A 12,064-nucleotide genomic window follows, 5' to 3' on the forward strand; every position below is an offset into this window, starting at 1 on the left:
CTTCGGCAGAGCAGAGGTGGATCTCTTTGCCTCGGAGAGGTCGACCCACTGTCCCCATTGGTTCTCCCTGACGGAGAGGACCAGTCCTCTGGGTCAGGATGCCCTGGCTCACACGTGGCCACAGGGGCTTCTTTATGCCTTTCCACCGGTCCCTCTGATCTTGCCAACACTTCTCAGAGTCCTTCAAGAGGGCCACAGACTCTTGTTAGTGGCCCCCTTATGGCCAGCCAGGATCTGGTTCTCCCTACTGCACAGACTCTGCTGCAGGACACCCTGGCACCTCCCCGACAGGAGGGATCTCCTGTCGCAGCTAGGGGGTCAGATTTGGCATCCCAATCCCAGCCGCCTCCAACTATGGGTCTGGCCGCTGGAGGGCCCGACCAGCTGCTGACTGGCTGCATAGAGCCAGTCAGAAGAACTATCCTGAATGCCAGGGCACCATCTACCCGGCTGCAGTACGAAAACAGATGGGGGCTGTTTTCTGACTGGTGTGTGGTTCGGAACAAGGACCCGGTGCAGTGCCCCGTACCTGTTGTACTTGAGTTTCTGCAGTCCCTGTTAGATAAGGGCCGGTCTCCCGCTACCCTGAGGGTGTACGTGGCCGCTCTGTCATGGCACCATGCTAGGGTCGACAATGGCACAGTAGGGAGCCACAGACTGGTGTCCCTCTTCCTAAAGGGAGCTCGGCGGTTGCGTCCCCCAAACGCCCCGAAGGCCCCGGCATGGGACCTACATTTGGTATTGGACACCCTGTGCTTGCCTCCTTTTGAACCCCTGGCACGGGCAGAGCCGAGATGGCTGGCAACCAAAACGGTGTTTCTCCTCGCCATCACTTCGGCTAAACGTGTAGGCGAGCTGCATGCCCTGTCGGTGAGTGAATCGTGTCGGAGGTGGAACTCAGATGGATCGGGGGTTACTTTGTGGCCTAATGCAGCGTTTCTCCCAAAGGTGCTGACACGCTCTCATATCAACCAGCCTATCCAGCTGGCGGAGTTTGACCCCCCATCGGGAGAGGAGAGGTCAAGGCTGCTATGCCCAGTGCGGGCCCTCCGAGCTTATGTGGAGGCCACCGCTTGCATACGGCGGTCGGAGCAGCTCTTTGTCAGTTATGGTGGGCCTAAGAAGGGCTGTGCTCTTTCGAAACAGCGCCTGTCCCACTGGATAGTGGAAGCCATTGCCCAGGCATACAAGGCGAGCGACCGTCCGCTACCATCCGGAGTGAGGGGCCACTCTACCAGGAGTGTCTCCACGTCATGGGCAGCCCTGAGAGGTGTGCCAGTGGAGGATATATGTGCTGCGGCCTCATGGGCCTCACCGAGCACATTCACCAGACACTACAGAGTGAACGTTGCCACCCCTCACCCACTGGGGAGGGTTCTTTGGCCAGCTTCCTCTGCCTGAACTATACAAGGTGGGTACTTGTGATTCCTCGTGACTCTTTTGGTATAAGTCATCCAGTGTTAAGCACTGCCTCTGGCGGTCAGTAAGGATGAAATAGAACGAAAGTTACGAACGTAACTACGGTTCTATGAATCCTGGATGACCGCCAGAGTTCTTGGTCACTCGGAATCCCGTGAACTCGCGAGAAGATTCCATAGGACTGAACTCAGGATGACACCGGAACTTATAGACGACGGGAGTCACCTGAGGTCACGAGTGACTTTGTTGATATAAATATTCGACCTGCGCATGCGCGAGACGGAATACATCCAGTGTTAAGCACTGCCTCTGGCGGTCATCCAGGATTCATAGAACCGTAGTTACGTTCGTAACTTTCGTTTTCTCTGGCCTGAACTGGCTAACATTATCGCTAGCACAGATAGCCTCTCTAGTTCCTCTCTGCAAACAGGGCATCAATCAATCATTCGTCGAGCTTGTTATGAGTTCCTGCATGCATGCACGCAAACACGCCCATGCACAGGTGTAAAAATGCATGCACTTGTTTTTACTCTTCCCTCACTCACATATAGTTGCTGTCCATTGAAAACCATGTATGGCCACATATTGTCATTTTACAGTTTTCAGGATAAACTGAGGGTATAAATGATCGATGGTCGAAGAGTCGACAGTGGTTCTGTGAAGCTGTGCTGAGACTCAGTGGTGCTTTGAGCTAATTGTCAGCATTGTTTAGCAGGTTCAATGTTGGCATGCTAATATTAGGGAAATTAGTACTGAACACAAAGTGCTGCTGAGGCTGATGGGAATGCCATTAGTTTTGCATGTAATAAACCAAAGTAAATGTTGAGCTGATGATGAAATCTGGATGAAATGTCAGCTCATCTCAAACGTTAACATGAATGTATGATCCACTTTTCATGGCAATCCATCCTACAGTTGAAATATTTCAAAACCACAAAGCTGTACCTCAATGTGGAGGTAGATGAAAGGTCAGGTGATTACTGAAGTCAGCAGGATTCATTTAGATTTCTTATTTCATGAAAAGACCTTTTGGAGATAAGATACATGGCTTTCATTGGACAGCACCAACGTATGAAACCACACAAAGCAACGGGGGAAAAATCTCACTCACATTTCTATCGTATTTCTATTTCTTGAGTGAAGCCACATATGAATTGTCTCCGTGTTGCTCTGACAACAGTCAGATTTCCAGGTCGTTCTGTATTATTGCCTTTCAGCGGGGGATGCAATCATCTGCAGGCAATATTCTCTGTCTCCATGGAAACGCAGAGCAGCAGTAGGAGGAGTGGCCCGACATGTGGGGGGGGGGGGGGGGGGGGGGCAATCTGATGTCCAGGATTCATCGACTAACCGAGCCTCATGTGGGTCCCTGAGATGAAACAATGGCAGGAAGAGAGTGGGCTGCTTTACAGGCCCTCTGTACTCTCTATCGCTGCGTCTCTCTGTCTTTTGTTTTTTCTGCCTCGTTCTGTCGGTGTGTGTTTCCTCCTCACATTCTCTCTCTCTCGCTCTCTCTCTCTCTCTCTCTCTCTTTCCCGCCCACACACACACACATCCCTGGAATGAACTGGACTGTCTGCAAGAAGGCAGAGAGGACAATGAAAACAAAAACAGGATGCCAGAGAGAATGTATCTGACCAGGAGGAATGATCTTTCCACCTGAAAGCTGCAGCCGGACCAACTGCAGGGGTGGAGTGAATGAGTCAGGCTGAGGCTACAGTATGTTGGGAATGAGATATCTACAAATAAATAACTCCTGCTGCAGTACTGTGTCAGCTGCGTGAGTGATTTATGTGTTGGAGTGATGTGACAGCCGTGAGGAGGCCGAAGTGATGAGATGTGAAATACATAGACACACCCTCATGTGAACATCTTAAAAACAATGTAGATTACATTTCCATTGGTTGTTTGAAGTGTATTAATTAAATTTACTAAACCCATTCAAAGACGATATCTATGACCAATATGAACATACTGACCCTAATAAAACAAAACTAAGAGCCATGCTGGCAGCTTTGAGACCACTTCAGGAGACCTGCGCTAAATGCTAACACATCTTGAGGGTGTTAGCAACAGCTGAGGCTGATAAGAATGCCATTAGTCTTGCTGGTATTTGTTCATGAACCAAATACAAAAAGTCAAGTTGTGACCGGATGGGTTTGGTAGATGTGAGGTGGAGGATCATCAAATTAATTACAAGTCATCCTGAGGGGACCATCAATGTCTGTACAAATTTTCACGTCAATCCGTGGAGCAGGTGTTGAGATATTTCAGTCCGGACCAACGTGGTGGACCAACTGACCGAATGACATCGCCATCTGGAGCCCTGCTGCTAGCATGGCTAAAAATAAGCATGTAGCATTTTTTGCACAGCTGCGACTGTGTTTAGGGAAGCGATGGTCTAAACTTGAGTCAGCTGGGGTTTCACACAGCCCATTTTAAATAGTTGACCCATTGTTGAGTGAGAGCTTGAAGATCCTGTATTAACCTTGGAAAATCCAGTCTGACTGAAAATGACCAGCATGAAGTCTGCTTACTGGAAGTGATCTGACCTTTAGCTGCATCTTGTGGCCTTCCTGTAAGTAGACCTCTTCCAAAGAATTCTGTCACATTTTGTTTTCATTGACAGATTCAAGTGCTATTAATATTTCACATTTGTGACATTTTGTTCTGTGTCCTAAGCACAAGTCCTAATGGTCCAATTAGTAATCCAGCAGTATAATCTATTGAGCAATGAGTCCACACATACAGAACCAAGACATCCATTATTAGAATATATTTTAAAAGGACTTAAATATAAACCGCCAAAACGAATTTTTACTGATTAAAATCACAACAAAAAAAAAATCATCCTTTCAAATTTCTTTGAATGAATGAAGCAGAACACATTTCTTATGCTCGATAATCTTAAGAGACAAAGTATTTTCTATATGGATGTAAAATCTACCAAATAACATTGGTAAACCGACTTATATTCATGGTGTTGAATAAAATTCGACTTCAAAGAGTTTATTGTTCTGATGAGTAAAATAATCTATATATATATATATATATATATATATATATATATATATATATATATATATATATATATATATATATATATATATATATACGTGTTATACATTTCATTATGTCTATTATAAAATCCCATTTGTTAAGGACATCTACAGATCTTGAGTGATATGAATTGGTGGGGTGTATACTATGTACGGTCCTGGAACAACTTATTTTTGCCATTGAACAGGCTTATCTGAGAAAAAATGTGTGTGCTTATGTATGTTTATTATACGTTCACAGCTTTTAATATCCATCCCATTCACAAAGAATGTAGGCTCCAATGTTGAAACGCTTGATATAAAGATTAACATTTCACCATTTGAAATATTAAACTGGGAATAGCATTTATTACCATTTGATGTTGTTTATATGTTTACAGTACCGAAGAAACAACATTAAGAACTTGGGTGGTGATATTATGTCAGCTAAGAAAAGAAATGTCTATCAATTCAGTGTTGTTTACAGTGTTTTACTTGCTTTTTACAATCCGTGTCAGCTAAGTTTGGATGATGCTATTGGCAGCTTTTTTAATATTTATTTTTATTTAGCTCAAATGCAAAAAACAATATGTTTAAAGAGCAATGGAAGGTACATATTTTGACATTTTTATCATACACATATAGTTCATTCACCCCTCCAACATCCTCCCCCTATAACCCACCCACATGCCACCTCTAATGATTGTCCACAATGCAGTATTCAGAGTTCAAAAGTATAGATATGTCCCACATAAGAGACGAATTAAGCAGAAGTACAAAAATATATAACCCACAGTCATCAGAACAGAAGAATAAAGAAGATAACTAGAAAAAGCATTTCCTGCTGAAAATGCGTTGGAATGCTGAAAACTGAAATTAATCGCAAAAACATTGCTGAAAATAGATATCCAATTCAAAAACAAATTGCAAAAACCTTAATAATTCAAAGAGTTTAAAGATTACAAATATGAAAAGTCATATCACACCTCTCCTGAAAGAGCTGAACATTTTGATATTTGAAAAGTTTCTGTGGCTTATAAAAATTCATCAGTGGTGATATTTGTAAGAGTATAAGTTTTAGTACAAGTATTATTCGTAGAAGTATTAGTAGCATTAGAATAAGTACTAGTAGTAGTGATATTTGTAGTCGTAGTAGAAGTTGTAGTTGTAGTAGAAGTATTATTAGAAGTAGAAGTATTAGTAATTCGAAGAAGTAGTAGAAGACGTAGTATCAGCAGTCATAGTAACTGCTGGGAACTGCTGGGGGAAAGACCTCTGAAGATCCCTAAGACCTGAATGACTGTATGAGAGACACACAGAGAGAGAGGGAGAGGAGTGTATGTGCGCGTGTGTCTGTGAGTCTGTGTGTTTATCAACATCACTAAATATTCTCCATAGAGATCCCATTGAAAATAAAAAGCTTAATAATTCAAAAAGTTTAAAGGTTAGAAATATGAAAAGTCATAGCAGACCTCTGGTGAAAGAGCTGAACATTTTAATAGTTGAACGGTTTCTGTAGCTTAAAAAATGAAGGAGGAGAAGCGGTGCGACGGAAGAAATAGAAGAAGTTGAATAAAGATTCGAAGAACAATCGTTGGAATGCTTAACAGCATTACAACTATTAAATAGATTAATACAAAAAAAGCTCCAGGTCCCATTAGAACTGACAGATGACAGTCTTTAAAAAAGAAGAGATTATGGGTTGCAAATGAGAGTAGAGTTTAGTTGATGATCCTCCTAATCCAAATGTTATTGTTGGAATGCTGTTAAGCATTCCAACTATTGTTATCCTGTTTCTTTATTGTTGGAATGCTGTTAAGCATTCCAACTATTGTTATCCTGTTTCTTCATTGTTGGAATGCTGTTAAGCATTCCAACTATTGTTATCCTGTTTCTTTATTCAACTTCTATTTCTTCCGTCGCACCGCTTCTCCTTCATTTTTTAAGCTACAGAAACCGTTCAACTATTAAAATGGTCAGCTCTTTCACCAGAGGTCTGCTATGACTTTTTATATTTCTAACCTTTAAACTTTTTGAATGATTAAGCTTTTTATTTTCAATGGGATCTCTATGGAGAATATTTTCAAATGGCTTCAGGCACACAGGTGTTTGCGATTGAGCCAATTAGTGATGGTGATAAACACACAGACTCACAGACACATGCGCACATACACTCCTCTCCCTCTATCTATGTGTCTCTCATACAGTCATTCAGGTCTTAGGGATCTTTAGAGGTATTTCCCCCCTCCTCCACCCCCCCCCCCACACACACACACACACGCCATTTTAAAATAAAAGCCCCACAGAATGAATCCTAACTGAAATGCTTGTGATGAGCCTGTCATTTAATAACCGGTTTGTGTTTATCAAACATTATGATTCTGTCTCCTCTCCCCTTCTCTCCCACACCCCACACCCCATTTCAAAATAAAAGCCCCAGAGAGTGAATTCTAACTGAACTGCTTGTGATGAAGCCTGCCATTTAATAACCTCTGTTTATGTGTCAAACATGATGATTATGTCTCCTCTCCCCCTCCCTCCCCCACCCAGTCCCACCCTTTCAAAATAAAAGCCTCATGGATTAACTGTATTTAAACGTTTCGCTCAAAATTAGGCTTTTTTGTTGAAATAATGAATGCTCTTACTAATACTGCGACAACTACTACTACTGCTAATATTTCTAGTATTACCACTACTACTACAACTTTTGCTGTTGCTACTATTACTACTACTGCTACTGCTATTACTGCTACCATAAATATTATTACTACCACTACTGCTATTATTACCACTACCACTACTATTATTACTGATACCACAACTGCTAATACTGCTATTCCTGCTACTACCAGTACTAATAAGCAGTACTAATACTACTACAGCTATTAGTACGACTGCTGATACTACTACTTCTACTACTTCTTCTAATTACAAATACTTCGACAACAACTTCTACTACTACTGCTACTACAAATATCACTACTGCTACAACTAGTACTTATTCAAATGCTACTCATACTTATACTGCGAATAATACTTCTACTACTACTACAACAAATATCACTACTGCTGGAATTCTTTTAAGCTACAGAAACCGTTCGAATATCAAAATGTTCAGCTCTTTCAGGAGAGGGGTGATATAACTTCATATTTGTAATCTTTTTGGATTATTCAGCTTTTTGCAATTTTTTTTTAATTCGATATCTATTTTCAGCAATGTTTTTGAGATTCATTTCAGCTTTCAGCATTCCAGCGCATTTTCAGCAGGAAATGCATTTTCTAGTTATTATTATTTTTTAATTTCAGGAATGACAAGAGAGCACAGATTTGCATGCAGATGGAGTCAGTGTTTTCCATTCAGCCATTATTCTCCGGTTGAGCGATTCAAAAATAACCAAGAGAGAAACGTTGTAAAAACCAGAGTTGGTCATATGGCACTGTTGTTGTTGTTGTTGTTGTTATTGTTGAGGCCCAGCGTGGTGACGTCAGCCGCTAGGTGTGAAGGATAGCGTGGCCGGTTATCGGAGGAGAGCAGCCTCCCTCATCCCATCTGTGAAGGCAGGACGAGCTTCACTTCTCTCCATGTGTGCTGTCACCGCTCACATCGAGACTCATCACTGTACATGAGCTGTATGGAAACATCCTCTTCTCGCGCTCAGTCGAGCCTGCACACACCGGGGGTACCGACGGTGTTTCCTCAGGTAACGTGAACGGGTTCCGTCACCCGAACTAGTGGATCTCTTTGTTTTCCGTTAGCCAGCTGAGCTAACCCTTTATTGTTTGTTAAAAACGTAAATTTGCTGCTGAAAAACGCTGATGTTATCTTGAACAAGAGGTTGTGTAACAGATCTAATAGTATATACCTGGACTGATGTGGTTTCACGTGTTTGTCTTTGTGTTTCTGTTCTCTGCTCGTGGAAGCGTTTCTGGTTGCTAACCTGTTGTTATGGGCGTGGTTTTCTTCCTGCATGTGTTCAGCTCAGAAACGCAGAAGAAGAAACAAGTATTTCTGTGGATTTCATTGCAGTTTATTGTTGTGATATTGTGCACGATGGATTGTTTCAGCCGTCCTCTCACTATAGCCTGGCAGATAGTTACTTTTTGAGTCCCATACTGATATTTAGGAACTAAAAAGGGTGATATGCCTACCAACATTCATTATTTTCCACAAACATATAAGCATTTTTCCTAATTTTTGTTATCAAATAATTGTGACCCAAACATATAGGCGGACTCTGAAGGACACTGTTTCTTGCTCTCGTTACTTATCGTTTGATAAGCAATAAGCCAATACATTGGCCTGGCTGATTTATTGGGGTAGCTCTTTCAACATGTCAGTGAATTAAAGGAATTACATAAGATGATTTGTTATAGCTGCATGTCCAATGTATTTCATTAGCCCAATATATTTATGCCGCAGTAATCATCCTAATTTAATTTTTAAAGATAATGCATGTTTGCATCAGTATAGATATGATATGCTTTACTATTAGCTACTGTTTAATGTTGTTAATTTCAGAAAATGAACTGTTTTATTTTGCTGCAGACATGGCATCTATGGCATGTTGCGTAAGGTGCCTGCAGATACGTTCAGGCTTTTAGGAATTATTATGTTTTGGGGAGTTTTACCTCAGATTTTTTCACCTCACTGTCAGTAGTGTACAACGAAGAGAACACATGGCTAATCGGGTTATTTTAGGTCAATTAGAAAACTACATGCTACCCCAACACTAATATAACAGCTTAATAAAAATGGCAAAGGGGTGTATGCCTCTGAGCTTAAATAGTCAGTGCAAAGTACTACTGCTCTTGTAAGACATGTATGCCACATTGTTTGTTTTGGATGACGCAATATGAAATCTGCTTCCAAAAGAGGAACTGGATACACAAACATGTAATTATGTAAAAGACATGATAGAATAACTTAAAGAAGATAATGAGAGTCGCCACCATTACCTTTGTGGAATAGATATGGTGAAGGGAGTTAGTTTAACCTGATCATAAGAAGAGATATTGTTACATGCTACAGTTCATGTTTCAATCATTTATCATGTTTTTTATTATGATATAAGTCTAAGTCAGAAGTCTATTTATAGCATCTCTGTGGAGAACATGCTCACTGCCTGCTTTATAACTTGCGTTTCAAGTAATATAATTATACCTGTCTGATGATGTCAAGTAAGGCGTGACATATGAGTTTGATCTTCCTTTTAGGGCATATGGGGTGCTGCCAAAAGACCAAAGGTGGTTATTATAGACTCGTCAGGCCTGTAAATCTCCCAGATCAACAACTGAAATATAGAAGCTGAATCTGTGCGTATTTTCAGTCAACAGTTGCCGTAACTATTGAGGTTTTTTGGAATGTTGTCATTTTTCTCACACAATTAATTTAAAAACCTCCATAATGAGCTCATTTTGAAATAGTGCAAAGATCCAACCCACTGAAATCAATTACACCTCTGCTTCTTTTGAGATCATTTCAGAAGAACATCTGTGAGAGAATGGAAACATCAGTGATGCACAGTAACATGGGATGACAAATTGTTGTTTTACCCTTTGCACCCATTATGCACAGGGACATATTTTGAATGATGCCAATGTCCTGATAACTGACGCTTTCCCCAACTCACTTCCAGTCTGTGCTCTCAGAACAGGCTCGAGCTACATCGCTCAGATGAATTAGTGTGCCAAACGTTGCAACAATAAACAACGATGAGCAGAAACACGCATGTCGGCTGCCGGGACGTGTGTGCATAAGATAAATATCTCAAGTGCATGACTTGTTTTGTCATCCTATAAAAATCGTTTGTCCTTGTGACTGCATTTTTCACCACAGATTTGCTCCGAACTATATTTTGTCCGTTTGTTGGTGCGGGACGGTGTTGAGGTCATTGGATTGAAAACAAACTTGCATCAGTTACATTAAAATGAACTCCTTCATTTGATGACACAGTTTGTCTCAGTTCCTTCGCCTCCTATGTTTCTGTGTGTCTGTACTCGTGTGAGCATATACAGCATGCTGGCATCCAGCCTTGTTTTTAATGTGTGTGAGTTTTCGGTACGAGTGACAGGCTGCATCCTTCTGGCTCTGTCGCCATTTGCTTGTCAGTCAAACCATCTGGAAGTGTCAGTGAGTCAGGGGACACGTTTCTCTTTTCTCCTCACATTTGAAACATTTAGCATCAGTCCAACAGTGCTAATGCAATAGATCGTGGCGTTGGGGTTTTTGGTCCATGTTCCATCCCTCTTCGCCATCTTCCTTCCTCTCCTGTAACCTCCACTCCTGTATAATCCTCCTCCTTCAGCATTTGCCCTCGTTTCTCTTTTTGTCATTTTGCTCTCTCCTGTATTCTACACTGCTCCCCTCTCCTCGCCTCGCCGTGCTCTACTTGCCAAGAGGTGGATCAGCAGGCCCTGAGGCTGAGCTGGCTGTCACATGCCATCTGTAGGGTCACAAGGTTGACATGCCATCACGTTCTCCACTCTCCTTTTCCTCGAGGCATATCTGTCAGCGAAGGAGGATTGTCAGTGATGGTGAGAAAGGGCTTGACAGGAACGACAGTCAGAGGGGATTCAAGAGAAAGGAAAGAAACGTTGCAAGGAAGGATGTGGCATGAGGGAAGTTACAGGAGAGCAGATACGATGGTTTTACTGGACTGAAATCAAGGTGAGAGTGAAGACAGTGACTGAGAGACACAACATTGGGGATAGCACAGAGACAACTTCATTGTTTTAGACTGTGGTGAAGTCTCCGAGAGGGGTGAGGAATAACCTATCGAGAGAAGAGAAAGAGCTGGCCAGAAAGGCAAACCCTAGAGGGATCCCCGTGGTCTCCCTAATCTGTATTGATCTGGTTAGAGACAAACTGAGTGAAGAGACCGGGCAAACTGCCAGAGAGCTCAGCCAGACTACACTGATCCCACCAGGCCCCTTACACTGTACAGAGAGGAGCCCCATTGGGTTTCAGCCACACCAAATGAAATTGATTCTGTGTTTAGTTTACTACCGGTAGTTATAAACTGTACAATTGGATTTGTTATCGAATAGATAGCATTGTTATAGTGGACAGTACTGTGCAGAAAACTTCATCTAGAAGCTGATTCGATTGATTTTAACAGTACTTATGAGTACAAATGAGGTTTTCATTTCAGTGGACATGTTTGTTTCTGAATGAAAACAAACTGAAATGAATGTATATCGCAGTGCTTCACTGGGTCAGTGCAGTTAAAACAATGTAAAGTGGGCCAGGGGCACACCATTGGGGCTTCTGAACTGGGAAGAGCAACAACGAGTTTGTCAGCAGGATTACGGAAAAACAACAGGCCCGACTTTTGAAGGAAGGGTGAAGCAACGGGCAAGAAAGAAACTATTATATTGAGGAGAGGATTGGCCTTGGGGGAGGTCTGTGATCTCAGAGTGCCCTTCTATTTGTCCTTTAAAATCAGGACATTAGTGACGAGTAAAACACTGCTTGCACATTGCATGCACAAGGGCATGCTACATGATATTGAGATATACGTTACGAAATAAAATTCCATCATTCCATCAGTAATGTTGAAAGAGCAATTTTAAGTAGGTAGAATTGTTCCTACAATACAATTGTAATA

Source organism: Melanostigma gelatinosum (assembly GCF_949748355.1).
Source record: "Melanostigma gelatinosum genome assembly, chromosome: 3".
In the NCBI taxonomy this organism is placed as follows: Eukaryota; Metazoa; Chordata; class Actinopteri; order Perciformes; family Zoarcidae; genus Melanostigma; species Melanostigma gelatinosum.